The sequence below is a fragment of the Asterias amurensis genome, chromosome 11 (assembly GCF_032118995.1).
Source record: "Asterias amurensis chromosome 11, ASM3211899v1".
NCBI lineage: Eukaryota > Metazoa > Echinodermata > Asteroidea > Forcipulatida > Asteriidae > Asterias > Asterias amurensis.
Window position 1 is genome coordinate 5,016,599 of NC_092658.1, and position 18,325 is coordinate 5,034,923.

General features: G+C 37.8%; 1 protein-coding gene across 2 annotated transcripts in view; it reads right to left on the minus strand.

The window, feature by feature from the left end:
- Positions 1-17,885, minus strand: part of LOC139944577 (GTP-binding protein Di-Ras2-like) — a 56,153-nt gene extending 38,268 nt beyond the window's left edge. For both annotated transcript variants that reach the window (XM_071941626.1, XM_071941627.1), the window contains exon 1: positions 17,630-17,885. The gene's annotated coding sequence lies outside the window, so the exon portion shown is untranslated. The remainder of the gene's footprint in view (positions 1-17,629) is intronic.
- Positions 17,886-18,325: the final 440 nt, after the last annotated feature.

An 18,325-nucleotide genomic window follows, 5' to 3' on the forward strand; every position in this document is an offset into this window, starting at 1 on the left:
CCACTGCCTTTAAAACAACTGTTGCTCTCTGTTAATTTTGAAATTTGGGTATAATATTACTGAAACAAGATACAATTATTATAGATTTCTGGCAAACAATTTTCAAGTCACATCCCATCTCTAAATTATCAGTACTTGACAATAATTTACTTGTTCTTATCGCAAAGAAGTCTGTGAAAGTACAGGTGTTGATTGTAAAGTTTAGTGAACCTCCCCAGCAAATATTAATCATTACAAGACAGAAGGAAGATACAGCTGAACTGATAACTCGACAACAATGCTTAAAATGCCAGCTTGCTATCTCCCACAAAAGAGGCAAGACTGGCTTTATTGGACAATTTGACAAGCATATCCAAACTTTATCAATTTGTACGAAGCCATTCTCTTTTTTCCCCCATTTTTTAAAATATATTTTACGAAACGCAAAAATTGTCAGACATCTTTACTGAATGACTTGTGTGTATACACATCATGTCTCCCCTACACATGATCATGTAAACAGTAAACACCGAACATACCAACAACTTGAGTACAATCCTCTCCATTTAAGAAAAAACCCTCATGCAACTATTCTGTCTTGTGGTTGCCTGTAATTGGGTCACATGTCCTTCACTGCACAGCCAAGCAAACTCAAGCAATTTATTTCTAAACATCTCTTAAATCGTTGCGGTACCCGCTGCCAAAACATAGGATTCGAACTTCCTCTAGCTACCAGGCAACCTCGGTAGTCTAGTATGTAAGACACTGCTCTAGAATTGCTAGGGTCGTGGGTTCGAATCCCACCCGAGTAACATGCCTGTGATACATTTTTTCACAGGACACGGGAAAGTACTGAGTATACAGCGCTAACACACATCGGTGTATGGGTAAAAACCAAAATTAACAAACTCAAGCAGACATTACGCCATCGGCAATACAATACAAAAGGTTTCAGACGTATTTAAATATTGGGTTCATAACAGACCTTTCGACGGTGGCCCTGAAGGGACATCGCATATCACAAACGTGTGCACATACGTACATGCGATATGTGATGTCCCTTCAGGGCCACCATACCTTCATAATGTCACGTCACAGTCAGAGTGTTGCCAACTGATGAAAACTATGGGAAGCCATACATGCGAAGCAATAGCAGATAGCCACAGTTGTAATAGTAGTACACACTATTTAAAAGTCATGGTGTGATTTGTTGAAAGCAAGGCAACCAATGATGGGATGATTTCTTTTTTAATGAATGTCCCCAGATAATGTTTAATTTAATCACACCATCTGTTAACATGGTTGCATGTTTTGTTAACATTCGGCCGACAATGCCAATCAGCGCGGTTTGTTTACCATTAACAGCAAATGATATTACTTATTAAAAAAAAGCTCGTGGATTTGTGTACTTTTTGTAACACAAAGCACAATGTCCACAGATTTACATTAAACTTACACTGTTTGAAGATAATGATAGTAGAAAGCGTATACCTTCTTAAAATAGCAGTTGCTGAGGTGCTGTGGTTTTTGAGAAATTAGTAAAACAATGTCATGAAAATACGTTTTTTACAAGCTAAAAAAATTTGCGTCTCATGATCACTGAGACATAAATTATTTTTATCACATTGTTTTACGCACTTCTCAAAAACTACAGCACCTCAGCAAGTAATATTTCCAGGGAAGCTTTCTACTCTCAGTATCTTCAAACTGTGTAAGTTAAGTGTAAATCTTTGGGCACAGTGTTTTTTGTCCTACAAAAAGTACCTAGACCCTTTAAACCAGGCCAGTAATTGCACGCATGCATCAGGGGTCATGACCTCCGTTGCCCCTTGGACTTGGCCTTGGTGCCCTTCGAAAGTTTTCCATTGACTACAAGATTTTCTAATGGAAGTGCCCTTTGCAAAATGAAAATGGCCTTGCCCTTTCAACATGTTCAAAGGTGAAATTCCTGGTGCAGAATTTCCAAACCTTCTCAGGTAATGGCAATGTAAAGGCATAGGCCTAGTGTAATTTTGTTCAGGCTTTATTCTTGACTGGCGGTACATTATATGCGGCTATGGCTGTTGTTATGGTTGCCATACGCTTCATTACGTGTCAGTGTGACTATACAAGCCGCATTCATTCAGACGCGGCCTGATGTTGTTTTATAAACATTTATATTTGAGGCATTTTATAAATATTTGGTTTGCGGTAACACCATGTGTGTAGCCACGTGTGTTCTTTGAGATATTGTCTTGCTTTACTATTTTACTACCGCGGAGTAGATTTTCGGAGTTTAGGATACTTCTCAGTTCTGAAAAAAACTATCATGTACAGATACTAAGGAGACTTGTGAAGTCTATTGTCTGTGACAATAACCTTTGACATTTTATTCCACGATAACTCCAACGTTACAATAAATTACTTGGACCTTAGCGCAATTTCATTTCTATTGGGGGCCAAGTCACAAACATCGACGTCATTGCTTCAACGTCGACCCCAAAATGATGATACTGCACGCCTTTTCCAAAGTCGAACGTATCTGATGTAACTATGAAAGTAAATACAACCACGTGGAATTTATCGACTAAAAAGTGCCGTGAAATGTTACATTATTGTGCCAAAAGTCGAACCTATCGCGTCAGTTTTTATGTTTTACTGTGGCCTTTATACTCTGCAGTTCTGGGAAAAGGTCAGTCGCAAACATTTTGACAATAACGACGCATCAGTGAGAAGACAAGTTGGTAATACCGGCCTAATAAAGAGCACTGTTAAAGACACTGGATACTATACGTTATTGCCAAAGACCAGTCTTCTCACTTTGTGTGTCTCAACATATGCAAAAAATAACAAACCAATGGAAATTTGAACTCAATTGGTCGTCGCAGTTACGAGAATGGAAGAAAAAAAACATTATGTCATATAGTTGCATGCGTTCAGATGCTTGATTTCTGGACCTCAAAATTTTATTATAACGTCTCGGAATCAAATTCAAATATTTAACTGAGAAATTAATTCCCTCTCAAAAACTATGTTACTTCAGTGGGAGCCGTTTCTCACAATGTTTTACACTGTCAACAGCTCTCAATTTTGTTGTTACGGAGGAAGGTTTTATGCTAATAATTATTTTGAGTAGTTACCAAAAGTGTCCTGCGCCTCTAAAAAGAGGTCTGCTTATTAAGAGTACATTCTTAAGTCCCAATTATTCTCATTTCTGATATCTGTTCCTTTGTTTTGCTGTCATCGTAGCATTCTGCCATGGCCTGTCCAAGAGATCTTGTTATAACGAGGGCCTATACTGTATTTTCCCTTTTAAATCATCAAGAAAACAATCCATACATTTCCGTGGATTCTGGAAGCTTTGAATATGTTAGGGCTTCAGGATTACTTCATCACAGAGTAACCTAGATTATTTCGAAAGTAATTATTTGTTTAATACCTACTTGTATTTGTGTCAATTATTACATTCAGTGTGGGTTGTGGGTGTGGCTTATAGCAATTTCTGATATGCTCAACCCATCTTACAACAGTGTCTTAAACCCACCGAGACTGAATTATCACTCCGATATAATATTTATAGAATCGTCGACGAGGCATCCTTTAATCCTTCTGACTTCTTCCTAAGATGACATTCTCTCAAACACCTTATCTCGCACGTCGTCTTTATCTAAACACATAACACAAACCACACACCAACGTTGGCTATTTTCCAGATATTGCAATACGATTTATAAGGGCGTACCTTTTTAACATTTTTCAGCCTATAGCAAAACAAGCACACGGTTTTATAGTTATCGCATTAAAAAAAAACCGGTATGAATTTGAAGCCTTCTATTTCATTTCATCTTAATGAGATTGGCCCGAGTTTCGCTTATGGGTTTCTGGCGTCACCCGTCGACTCACATTTCACTCTATACTTCCAGCACTTCCCTCCGTCCTAGATTTTGACCCGATATCCACAACATAAAAAGCACTTTCATCTATTGAATAACAAACATGTCATTGCACTTAAGGAATAGGCTTCTGCTTGTGTATGTAACTTAGGGTTGAGGTAGAACCATCTTGCCGAAAGGACGTGTGCATGGATCTCAAACCAAAATGGATTGCTTCAAACGGTGTCAATTCCACAAAATCCCTGCATTTAATTTGCCGCCAATTATACTTCTTGCAACTTTAGTGCTTTTGCCTGAAGCGGCTTTTTACACAATTCTTACTTTGTAGACCGGCTATATGTCAGATAAGTGTATAATTTGTCCTCCATTTCGTTTTTTTTTTTTATAAAGTGTAAATCTCAACTAAATAACATGTATACATAGTCACGTGTGATAAGCACCCAAGGCACAAGCTGTTATGTATTTCTCAAGTTTTATAAAAAATGCATGTATTGATCTATATTCCAAATCACGCTTCATCCAGCTGAGGCAATTTGGGCAGACTCACAATAGTAAACAGAACCAAAATCAATGAAAACCTATAATTGCAATGCATTTTGATATACACTTGGCTGTAAAAGTGAATAGTTAACATGAACATAACAAAGCGATATTATGTTAATATTTTTATTGTCCGTGCAGACTATGAAAATACAACAAGGGCAACATCACAAACGAATACAAAATATGCAACAAAACATTGACAGAAGCAGATAAAGGTTAACAAAACACAAACACGAAACTAACAGAACTTAATAACCTAGGGTTGATTTCACAAAGAGTAAGGACTCGTCTTATCTCGAGTTAGGACGAGTAACTCGTCGTAACTTAGGATTAATCTCAAGGTCTGCATGCTACATAGCAGAGTTGGGACTCGTCCTAAGATTTATCTTAAGTTAGGAAGAGTTTTGTGAAATCGACGGCTGCAGTCTTTGAGAGCAAATAAAAAATCATTCTTCACGAGTTGTTTTTTAAAATAAATTTATCGTTGTGTGATTATTTTAGGGTGGCAGACATATTATCAACAGAAACTACAGACAGCATCACTAAAATACAGGATGGGTATTACATTTTTGTATGGCAAACTAAACAACAAAATTAATGTATGTATAATTTAAAACGGCTTAACCAACACAAATTGGTCTCAATCAAGATCATAAAACAAAAATATTAAACAATTAAAAAGTTAAAATCGCATAACATATTTTGAAGAAAAAAAAGAATTACAAACAAAGTATAAGAAGAAGATGTATCGTGAAAATATCAGGCGGTACAAAAACAAAGGAGACACTAGATAAACAAAGAAGCCAATGTGATGCCATGGAAATATTAGCGGTATGAACATGGGATTTGAGGGATTGCGCATGGCGAGGTATCAATATTTGGTTTGCGGTAACACTAAGTGTGTATCTACTTGCTGAGTATAGATTAGGTTCTTTAGAGAACTGTGTTGCTTTGTAATCTACCGCGGGCTAGATTCCTAGGAGTTCCAGAGACTTCTCAGTTCTGAAAAGAGCATGTTCACAGTCCTGCTTTTTGGGGGTACATACTCATGATGTGATTTTCAAGCATTGGGGAAGTTCCCACCAAAGATGGAGGAATGATGAGGGTCCCTTCACTAGCTACTTGACCGGTCTTCCCATCAAGACTGATGGACGAGCACCTTGTTTACTTGGCATCCATTGAGGACTTTCAGCACTTGACTGTAGTAGGGTTTCTACATATGGAGCAGGAGTCTGCCTGCAAAGGTAGACTGTTGGGATCGGGGAGGGGGAGGCAGGGAGCGGATTAAAAGATTCAGAAAAGTATATGATTGCTGTCGTCTTAGCTGTGAGTTTTAGTTTAGAGCATGCTCCATTTGTATCTCTATCTTGGAAGTAGCGAGTTTATTGGGTCTAACACATCTATGATGTCAGTTTTTTTGGTTGATTGACACGGCAATTCAAAGTTTAGATATCTACTCTTGATGTTTTTTTGTAATTGTAATTTAGCCTTTTGTATAACAAATATTTGAAAAACAAATTGATTTCGAGACCTCAAGTTTAGAATTTGAGGTCTCGTAATCAAGCATCAGAAAACACACAACTTCATGTGACGACCGATTGAACTCAAATGTTCACAGGTTTGTTATGCATATGTTGAGATACACCAAGTGTGAAGACTAGTCTTTGACAATTACCGATAGTGTCCAGTGTCTCTAATCCTCTGAATTGGCCATATAATGGTGAACCAATGTGTACATTTTCAGAATGCTTCTATCTTTAGAATGTTAGTCCAGGGAACATCTTAAAGACACTGGCCACCTTTGGTAAGTTTTTAAAGACAAGTCTTCTCACTTAGCGTATCTCAACATATGAACAAAATAACAAACCTGTGAAAATTTGAACAGAATTGGTCGTCGAAGTTGCAAGAGAATAACGAGGGAAAAATCACTCTTGTCACACGAAGTTTTATTCTTTTTGATGCTTGATTTCGAGACCTCAAAATCAAATTCTGAGGTCTCGAAATCAAAATCAAATGTTTAAGCGGAAATTAAATCTTTCTTCATTGAAAACAACGTTACTTCAGAGGGAGCCATTTCTCACAATGTTTTATACTATCAACAGCTCTCCATAACTCGTTACTAAGTAAGGTTTTATGCTAATAATTTGTTTGAGTAATTACCAATGGTGTCCAGTACCTCTAAGTTTGATTAGCGAAGTCATTCAAGGTTTGTCACTGATGCGTGAACCAGGGAAGAGATATACAAGAAGTGCTAGAATTCGTAATAACAGTAAAAACATTATTAGCTTAGTTTGGGCTCCAGTGGTCAACGGGACCTTGTAGCACTAATGTTACTAATTAACCACATGCGTAACGATCTATTTAACTAATGAATCTCAACAGGGACCACCTGGTGTAGATTCTTCTTTGAGAGCGGAAGTATTTCTCTTCCGAGTTTTTGTTTCTTTCATGTTTGACAAAGTTAGAGTTTGTTAAAAGCACCTTAAAGCCATTGGACCCTTTCGGTACCCCCCCCCCCCAAAAAAAAAAGTCCACAGATTTACAAATAATTTACAGGGTTTACAGAAGGTAATTGTGAAAGACTTCTCTTGAAATAATAGTCCATGAAATGCTTTACTTTTTGAGAAAACGGTAAAACAATATAAATTATCGTTAGCGAGAATTACGGATTTGTTATAAACACATGTCATGGCACGGCGAAACGCGCGAAAACAGGAGTGGGTTTTCCCGTTATTTTTTCCCGACTCCGATGTCAGATTGAGCCTAAATTTTCACAGGTTTGTTATTTAATATATAAGTTGTGATACACGAGGTGTGGGCCTTGGACAATACTGTTTAACGAAAGGGTCTAAAGGCTTTAAATAATATTGTCAACGCGCAGTAGTCTCACTTGGAGGGAACCCAACATAATATGCATTAACAAAAAGTCTGTGAAAGTTTGGACTCATTTGGTCATCGAAGTTGAGAATGATTAAAGAAAAAACACCCTTGTTGCACAAATTTGTGTGCTTTCAGATGCCTAAAAAGGGGCTTCAGACCCGACTTCTTTTAATATTTGAGTGAACATTATTCTTCTGTCTCAAAAACTACGTTAATTTAGAGGGAGCCGTTTCTCACACACCGTTTATACATCAACAGCTCAGTCTCCATTGCTCGTTAACAAGTAAGTTGTTATGTTTACAATTGTTTTGAGTTAAAACCAATAGTGTCCAGTGCCTTTAAGATATATATCCGAAACATCATCTTCACCCGATGAATACTATCAGCTGATTCGATCAAAGGTTAGATTCATTTGGGAGACATGTATTGTGGAAAGTTGTGTGTGTTTACAGCTTCTCAAATAGAGGTATTCACATTGTGCACGTTACAATGTGATGACGAAATACGAGCTACATCCGAAGTGTCATCACAATTGACGTCACACTTGCGTTTACGGGATGCACTTTCACTTTGTTTTTAACACTTCTCTCGAAAAATTTAGTATACAAATAGTTTTGTTTTGTCGTTTAGGCAAACCTTATATTTAACACGTTTTGTTGCTATTCTAGTTGTGTATGTGGATTGCTTAGCTTGATCGCAACTTCACCCTATGGTTAACTTTTTTTTCTTGTTCTTTTACATTTTTACTGGTTAATTTCCAATTTGTAGTCACGTTTCATAGTTATTGTCTTCTTAGACTGATTTTTTTATCAACTTTTAAATTATCATGCAACTGACCTCTAGGTCAAATAGTTATTGCTGATAAAATACATTAAACAAATATAAAAAAGTTAGAAGAATGGAAACTTGAGATATACGTTTTGATTAGCTAGACTGATTCGAGGATTCCAGAAATTTGTAAGTCAAATTCATCTTGGAAAGATAATCGTTAATACAAATCCGTTAACTATTTTGTGTCTTAGGCTAAAGTCTGAGGTGAACAGTCGTCGTAATAACCTGGTAAATCACCAAGATCTTCCTGTTATGACATTTTCCACACTGAAGAAATAGTTTGTGCGAGTAAATCACTTCGTATTAATTATTCTAAGCATATTCATCATCATTGTTACAAACTAACCATCACTCATTCAAATCACACTATCTGACATAGTAACCGATTATATATTTTATTTTACATAAGGTATCACAAGATATTATTGCTGATTACGTCCGTAATATATTCAACAAAAAATACTGAAACCGAATTACTGACCAAAGGAAGATACAAGACGACAATATTAACTAAACACAGGTACGTACCAGACGATGGCAATCAAAAACGCGTAATTAAACTAACGTACAAGAAATCGAGCTGCGGTACCAGACGACAATAATCGCGTAGTAAAGACCATACATGACAATAATTACTGAACGCAAATGAAAGGTATAGTCCAGCAGACGACAACAATTCACCATACCAAGACGACAACTCACCATATGACACAATAACATACTGAACTCGTTATAGTTACTTTACTTACCATACGACAATAATTCCTGAACACATTGTAGTAAGATAATTTGAGCCAGACGACAATACTTACTGAACTCATTCAGGTAAGATTTGGGCCAGACAAATATTCATAGGTAATTATGAACAGACAAGAACAGTTACTGATCGTTCAGTAGATATTAGGACCATACGACAACAATTACTGGACGTATTGGGAAGATACTTACCAATAATGGTAAGATACTTACCAGACGACAATAATTCCTAAACACATATGGGCCAGACGACAACAATTACTGATCGCGTAGGTATGACCGTGTCCGAAGTGGTGGCTACAGCTAGGGCTATAGCTAATGTCACCATGCGTTGAGGTATAGGACGTCCTTAGCAACACCCTTAGCAACAGCCGTAGCCGTAGCTGCAGATGCCAATTCGGATACGGTCTTATACGAATAAGAATAACTGAAAACGTAGTAGGTAAGATTCATATACATCCATATAGGCCAGGCCTATCTAAACGCATAGGTAAAATACAAAAAAAAAAAAAATATACAGCAGTCACTTTACCTCATGACATTGGGTGCTCAATACGGGGAATGGTGTAACGTGCCATGTGTTGTCCTCACGCTTTACATGTGTTTTAATTTGTGGCATAAATCAAAACTTTTGCCAATGTAAAATTGTCCAACCGCAGTTTTTGCGGCTTTGTGTGTTTAAGTGAACTTCTATTTAGGTCTACACAGCGACGATGGTGTTACGGTAAAAGACGTAAGTATTATTATCAAATGGCAAGAGTGAATATAAAACGATCATTAAAGGCGATTTCCAATGCAAGACTTGTTTTCTCTTAAGAATTGAGCAGATCATGTTATAGTCAAACTGTTTCATTAAACAGGGTTCTATGAATCTCACGAACTCAATAAGCTTTCGGCTGGACTGGATGCATCAATATTACAATGTTAACTACAACTGAATTTGCTTTGTCCATGTTTCCATAGTGTATGCGTGCTTCTGGTGCTCGTCTGTTGGTTCTTTGTTTGTGTGTCTGTGTGTGCTTTGTTGTGGTTGTTGTTGTCGCTTTTTGGCGGTCGGAGTGGGCAGCCCATCTTTTGTTTTGTCTGATGTGTTGCTCCTGCAACTAAATGTATCTGTTTATATCTAAATGTATTTTTCTGAATGTGTTTTATCTGTTAGTACTGTGATATTCTTGAATAAAGTTTGATAAGAGTATTATTATAAAAACTATACCAGTACACTGACTAGTCAGAATTATTGTTATTTATCTATAAAATAACATCAGACATCACAATGGTTGACGTTTCCATTCCCCCAGATTTTGACACACACAGTAAACCCACTTGTGTTTGGGTTACCTTGATCCATGCTGTAACTAAATGTCATCATTGTAGTTGCCATGGTAATTGCCACTCAAGGGCGATGTATACTCCAAACACTTTACGTACATTAAATAAATGATGTCATATGGGACTGGCAAATAATAAATATGTCAAGTTAAATCAACATTGGTTGACGTACAGTGAAACAATTGAGTTAGGCTGAATCCCCCTCTAAACCCCGGTGCCGCTAGGAGTCGTATTTCCAAGCATGTTGTAAAAGGGTTATAATAAACGAGAGCCGAACAAGATAAAGTTAACATTGGATTAAAACATTCTGATTGTGGTGGAGAAGAAGGGTGTGCGTGTGTGTGTGGGGGGGGGGGGGCTGGGGGGCTGGGCACGATATGGCACGAGCGGACAGTCACCGGCCAGCTAGCCCTAAATACTACATAGCCCTAAATACTAAATGGCTCTACGGTTCATACTTCGTGCGTATGTTAATCGAATTTTGATGTCACATCACTGTTTTCGCTTCGAATGTTTGGCAGCCGTTGGGCACACTGAGTAAACTGGTGCGAAATTGTGATGTTAAATTTCGCTTTGCATTCGCAGGACGTATAAATCGGGCTTCATGCAGATGGACGGTGGTCTTCTTTTTAATTGTTGTCAATAGGTTTGTTTGGGGAGACAGTCACAAGCCAACCTGTTACCCATCCACCCCCCCCCCCCCCCCCCCGGTTGTATCGTAAACTTTGGGTGTGATCCCCTTGTAGTTACATTTTTGAATGGCTTCTGACTGGTACCCCGAACAAGACATTCAGTTTGTGACAGCTACGGATGTTGGTAAAGTGATGTCATCCAATTGTGGTTGAATAAACTGCTGACGTCATTTCACTGGTTCAGGGGTTAGTTTTTTTTTTCTAATAATAAACTTCAACTTCCCGTTTGAACTAGAAGTCAACTTGGGTCACACTCTGTGTATTTAAAACCACGAGAGTTTCTTTTTGGTGCAAAAATCATGTATGTATCATATACGGTTCTTTCAATTTAATGTAATGACGTCATCAATGCCGTCATCATTCCAAAAAAGTTCGTATTGACATGTACACACTGTGTTGAACTACTTGTAACTTCCCTGCACCCCGAACAAAGATATTCACAAAATAGGTAGGCATATAGCGCTTTAGATGGCTAATAGAGCGCCAGCGCGTTATCTGGAGGTGTCGCGGGTTAAAATCCCGCTTTAGTAATTTTTTGGCACAATGCTTTAAAAACGAAAGTGTGCAAAGGAACAGCTTGAACTTCTCTGGTAGGCCTACATATATTTCATATTTCCGTCGTACTTTTCAGAGGAAACTTGAACTTTTTTTTTTTTTTTTTTTTTTTAAATAAACTGTGGGTGTTGTTTGTGTTATTGCGCTGGGAGCCCCGGCACTGCGTAGGCGAAGATACGTCCTTATATTTATTTATACGAAGGCGGCATGCAGGCCTATTGTAATGTATCCACGGTAGCGTATTACTAAACACTAATCAGATATGAAGATATCCTCAGGAAAAACTAGACAGCGCAATTTTGGAGCCTTCACCTGGTATTTTTCCTTTCTTCTCTCCTGAAAATGGCACAGTCTGAACATATGGCACGACTCACACAACGGTGCCTTGCCAATGCCAATACTGTATTCGATCGCTTATTCAAATACCACCCACGCAATAGAGTGGGGCACAAACACGCTTGGTAAAGACAACAATTTCAAATAAAGTGTGATTTCTCTTCGAAGAACCACATAAAGGTTTACTTGGATGTAGAAGTGTCTCTTCCAGGTGATTTGACCGCTGCGCCGATGTGCACCGTGACGTCACATCGCAGTGGTTTGGTCAGTGCACTACTCTATACATTATTTGTATTCATTTAGCAAAACACACAAAGCTGTTAATGAAGTCAAGCAGGAAACAAACAACATGTTTCGGTGCAGTCTGCTGATTACCTCAACACGTCATTCGACTATTGCAATATAATATATGCGTTTATAATAAATGGCGGCAATGATTTTTTTTCACATCAGGCCTCAGAGCCAGTGGAGGCGACATTACCTTTAGGTTGTTGTTTATTAACAAACAGAAAGCGTGTAATGAAATGGAGGCTTCTAGCTAAATAGTATGGCATCTCATTGTGTTTACCAGCGCCATTGCGATCGACATAAAGGCAAGAACATTGTAGTTCAATAATAACAGTACATCAATGGACACATCTTCTCTGTTTGAAAGCACGCTTGAAGCGACAAGTGGTATTATAACAACCATGTACTCTCTAAATGTAAAATAATGAAAAGCACCACTCTTTACGCTTCGAGTTGTCCCTCATATGGCTCTCTTAAAAGAGTGGTGGTTATTTCACTCTTTTAGAGGGGTTTCACTACAGAACAGAGTGAAAAATCACTCAAAAAGATGCAAACTTCAATTTCAAAGTGTGGAAGATCACTCGAAAAGGAGTTGTCCCTCATATGGCTCTTCAAAGAGTGATTTTTCACTCCTTTGCATTTAGAGGGATATACACCTTAACATAATTAAGCACACAGCTATCTATTGCCCTTTTCGAAACCACGGCTTTGGCTTAGGATTCGGCTTCAGGCTCCGTCCTCTCGTCTGAAGCCATTTATTTATTTATTTATTTATTTATTTTAAATCTTCGGACATAATTCTTTGTTGGCAGGGGCCGTCGTCCAGGGTAAGGCAAAAGTTTTAAAAACTGTCATCAAAGCGATGTGCCCTCCAAGAGCGCTAACGAAAAAGCACGTGCAATTATTGTTTAAAAATAACGCAGGTCGAGCTATAGCCTGACCCGGATCCAAAGCCGAAGCCGTTGTTTCGAAAAAGGGCCATTGTCAGTTCATTGGTGGAACACGCATCACGTGCCATCCATTTCTTACAGCTGTCGCGATGCCCCGAATATGGATAATTATTGTACGCTTCGCAAAATAAAGGTTATCGGCCCGTTTATCAATACGAGGCAAAGTCGCGCCGCGGCGGATAAGGTTAGCGTCTACGTGGGGTCGTTCACGTTGTTTATGATAAGAGAACAGAATGTTCAAAGTGTGGGGTGGATGAATTGTCGAGTCTGATTTGAGTTAAAGCCAGTGGACACTATTGGTAAATGTCAAAGACCAGTCTTCTCACTTGCTGTATCTCAACATATGCATAAAATAACAAACCTGTAAAAATTTGAGCTCGATTGGTCGTCGGAGTTGCGAGATAACTGTGAAAGAAAAAAACGCTCTTGTCACACGAAGTTGTGTGCTTTCAGATGATTGATTTCGAGACCTCAAATTCTAAACTTGAGGTCTCGAAATCAAATTCGTGGGAAAATTACTTCTTTCTCGAAAACTACTTCACTTCAGAGGGAGCCGTTTCTCACAATGTTTTATACTATCAACCTCTCCCCATTACTCGTTACCACGTAAGGTTTTATGCTAATAATTATTTTGAGTAATTACCAATAGTGTCCACTGCCTTTAACTGTGTGAACAAATTTCAAATGAAAAGTGTCCGAGTTTGAGTTATTTAAAACAAATGATCGATTTTCGTTCGTGCCTTTTCGCAGAATATAATCAATCGGTGAAGATTTTCCATTTTGACCCTCCAAATTTGTATCATAATATTTTATGATTTACAGCAACGCAAATTAAAAGTTCACAAAAATATTTTTAAAATAAATTTTGTTTACAAAACTTTGTCAGCAAATCTACACCAACTGCAAGTTTAATCCATTTAAAGCATTTACAATTGAGATGCCACACGCCGCAAGGGGAGAAACCAGAAGCCTTGTGCACGTGTTGACAGACATATAACACCATTCAACATCTTTGCAAATCGATGACGCGGTTTTTTCCCCCTTTAGTGATGCCTTGAGTTACATTGCATAGATGCGTTTGTTTTGCACCGTGTCCTGGATCCACAAAGAATGAGTTTGCTGGTCTACATTAGGCTTATTATATTTAAACAACGTCATGACTCATGGTAGTAGATAAACAACATGTAAATCAATGGGTGTAAACAAGAAACATTGCAGCCCCAAACATTGTGAGTGGATGAACCCTTCCTAAAACCAATATCAAATTAGTGTGAAGATGTTCGTCTTAAAAGGCACTGGACACAATTGGAAAAAATCCGAAATGGAGAGCTGTTGATAGTACAAAACATTCCGAGAAACGTTTCTCACTCAATTGTTAAAATACTGCAGGCATGAATCCTTTGTAGGCACCTGAAAGCACACACGTGTGCAACAAGGGTGTGTCCACCGCCGTTTTGGGCCGATTTGACTCAGAAATTTTAAATACTTCATTCATAGATTCAACTTTCATTGAATGTATTTACACGCACACAAACCCCCACCGATTCTAAGTAGTATTTTATGTAAAACTAGAATTGAATTACTGTCAGGAACTCGACATTATCTCGCGTCTATCTACCATATGCAAACAATATTTTATGTTATTATAATTTCGCGCATTGTCCATGGCATACTTGAAAAGGTTTTAACTAGGCATAAATACGTGCGTGTGTGGTTTTTGTTTTGTGTTTTTTTTTTTCGTTTAAAAAAAAACACATCATCTGTTTTTCATTTTGGAAAAGCCTCACCTGTTGCCTTTTTTATTTGAGAAAATAATATTTTAAAACAATCATTAAAAATTGTAGTTGCAAATTGCATTTTATACTCCAGCTTCCTACGCAAAGTCATCTTTATATGCGGAGTTTATGAGCAGAGTTCAGATCGTTGGTTCAAAAATGGGGATGGGTATAATTCCCTGGTAGGTTACCAGCGCTTAAAGACACTGGAAACCTTTTGTAATTGACAAAGACCGGTCTTCTCACTAACTTGGTGTATCTCAACATATGCATAAAATAACAAACTTGTGAAAATTTTAGCTCAATTGGTCGTCAAAGTTGTAAGAGAATAATGGAAGAAAACACAATTGACGCACAAGTTGCCAGCTTTCAGATGCTTAAAATTTGAGACCTCAGCTAAGGTCTCAAATTAAATTAAAAATATTTAGTGAGAAATTATTTCTTTACCCAAAACTACGTTACTTCAGAGGGATCCGTTTCTCAAATTCATGCTTTTATTTTCTGTATTTTTATAAACATGTATGTTTTTTGTTGGAGGGGTCTGGGAGGGCACATCGCTTTAATGACAGTTTGTAAAACTTTTGCCTTTACCTGGACGGCCCCTGCCAACAAAGAATTATGTCCGAAGGTTTAAAATAAATAAATAAAATAAAATAAAATGTTTTATACTATCAACAACTCTCCATTGTTCGTAACCAAGTTAGTTTTTATGCCAACACTTAATGTGAGTATTAATAAGCACTGGCTTCCAGAGTCTATAAAGTATGCCGTGTCTTCAGTCATATTTGTATGTAAACAGGTAAACAACAACAGAAAATATTCTGAAATAGGTCAAGATAATTTCAAGGTAGTCGATTGTGTGTTGTAAAAAAGACCTCTACTGAAGCACAAATTTAGTTAATTCAAATAGTTCATGCATTAGAAAGCTTCTCCAATTAATTTGATCACTTTGTCATCAGAGGAGGTTTGTATTATAACCATTTATATTCGGCATAAAGGCTCATCATTAATATCACATTAAAAATTCACAACTAAATGAGTTAATAAATAGGGAATGATTATAACACTCTTAGTCCATGTGAGAAGGCTTCCAGCTCAACATTCACCCGGAAAGGAGAAGACTTAATAATATCGACATTCCATTAATCATTCATAACTGCCTCCTTTGCGACGAACATGCCGCTGGTTTTAGCTGCTACAGTTATGAACTTTGGAAATTGGGCAACCATACCGGGTTTTAGTAACTCAATTCTGTACATTATTATGAGCAGTCGAACGTGCAGAAAGATTATTTCTTGGATTTAAGTTGGTGCCGTATGCAGCGAGCGAACCTAACAGGCGACTGTCAAAGCGAGTGTTGCTTGATTGGCCGATGCTATGAAACATGTCCTTGAATTCAATTCTCTCTGGGCCATCCCCCAGCCACTCCCATGCAGTCTCCTGGCCACCCCAGCCACTCCCATGCAGTTTATGTACCCGAGGGGTTTTGCAATTTACTCGCGATTCATTCTTTTCTGTACATAATTCATGCAGTACGAGTAAACCTGTTACGATAATTGGTATTCCAATAGAACATGTACAAGTTACGATAACCGAACTGTATGACCTCTGAACGATATGACCTCTGAACGACATGACCTCTGAACGATATGACCTCTGAATGACATGACCTCTGAAACGATATGACCTTTGAACGTTATTACAACGATCTGTTTCATACGAGCATGCCTGTGATCGCTATAAGTTGACTACCGGTTTTACGTTAGCGTTTTGAATTGTTTCGTCGTCTGTTATGTATGAGTAACACTCATTATATTTGGTAAAAACATGTTGCGGAAGTTGGTAATGCAACATTTCTGTATAGGCCTAGCCTTATTATAAAGACAGTGTTTTACGCAACAAGCACCACAACGCTTTAACTACACATCTGTGTACATAGAACATAGCATTAAGGGCTTTTATAAAATAACACAACGGTGTTAAAGGCACTCCCAACAAAACTATAAAATAACAAACATGTGAAAATTTGGACTCATGGTCATTGAAGTTGCAAGAGAGCAATGAAAGAAAAAAGCATTGTTTTACAAATGTGTGTGCTTTCAGATGCCAATATAAAGGCTTCAGGCCTGAAGCATTTGAGTGAGAAACTACCTCTTTCTCAAAAACTACGTTACCTCTGAGGGAGTCGTTTCTCACGTTTTCTACAATCAACAGCTCTACCCTGCTCGTTTGTATGATTTGAGTATAATTATCAATAGTGTCCAGTGCCTTTAAGCTGGTGCAGAGACTGGAGACTATGGGTAGATAATGAAGTAGGTCCCCTGTGTATTGGTTTAGTTTTTTCCCTCTTCCATCGGGTGAAGCTCGTCAAACCCTCTTCCAATTCATTTCAATAAAAATTCAATAATGAACAGGTGTTACATTAACCTTGTCGCGCACGAGGGGAAAATTTAATAGTTGAATACAGAATGGGTTTACCGCGAAGGCCAAGGGAAATTAAAAGACCAAATGAGAAATGTTGCGAACTTAAAGGCTTTTCACACATCTTGAAGTGCATACAAAAATGCACCGTCAAGGATTTTCTATTTTGATAAGTCACTATCTAAAGCTTTCAATATATTTTTTTCGTGTGGAATGCGTTTCAACCTTCGATCGGTCACTTAATTTTAAATGGATCTTTTTATTAACTTTTGCACGACTCATATTTAAACATAATTGACTGATACGATTTTTTATTTTTTTTTTACTGATAAAAGTGTTAAATGCAAGCGAACAATTTAATTTATGGAGGATTAATGTACAATTTCATGAGCGAAAACACTAACAAAGAATTTTTTACTTACCTATGTTGGTTGCATTGATCAGAGGTCTGTGCCTTGTGTTGTGTGGAAGTCGGTAACGGAGTGATCATGCCCTCCACATTTCATCGTAGTTGTACACAAACCTAATATCATTCCCGAAACACATGCACGTTGTCTACACACACAAACAATCACGTTGTGTCCCAACATACGCAGCAGTCTAGCTGACTGCTCTCGTTGCACTGCCGCTCATTCTCTTCCCACGAACAGGTAGCAAGTGGTGAGGTTTTACTTCGACTGTTTCATATATTATATTCATGAGTGACTACTGATAGTGTTATAGCTACTGTCGCGAAGGAGCTACTATACGCAGTGCTGATTTGTTTTCTTCCTGCGACTGTTTAATGGGTCATGTAGTATTTTGAGCGTAGCGAAAAGGTACCGCTTCAGCAAATTCATAATTGTTTGCCATAATGGTACTTAAAATAATTGGTCTATTCCCCTATTCAATTGGGTATCGCTGATGGCACTATACTTAAGTACAGCATTGCCAAACAGATAACTCATTCAGAATTAATTGGTCACACATTCATAAATTGAATTTGGACGATCCAAAAAGAGGGTATAGTAAATAACAATGTGCACTTTGTACTAAGATGAAAGATGTTAACCATTACAAAGATAATGTTTATTTATGTAATTATTTTGCACTGTGATAAATACGTATTAATGTGACAC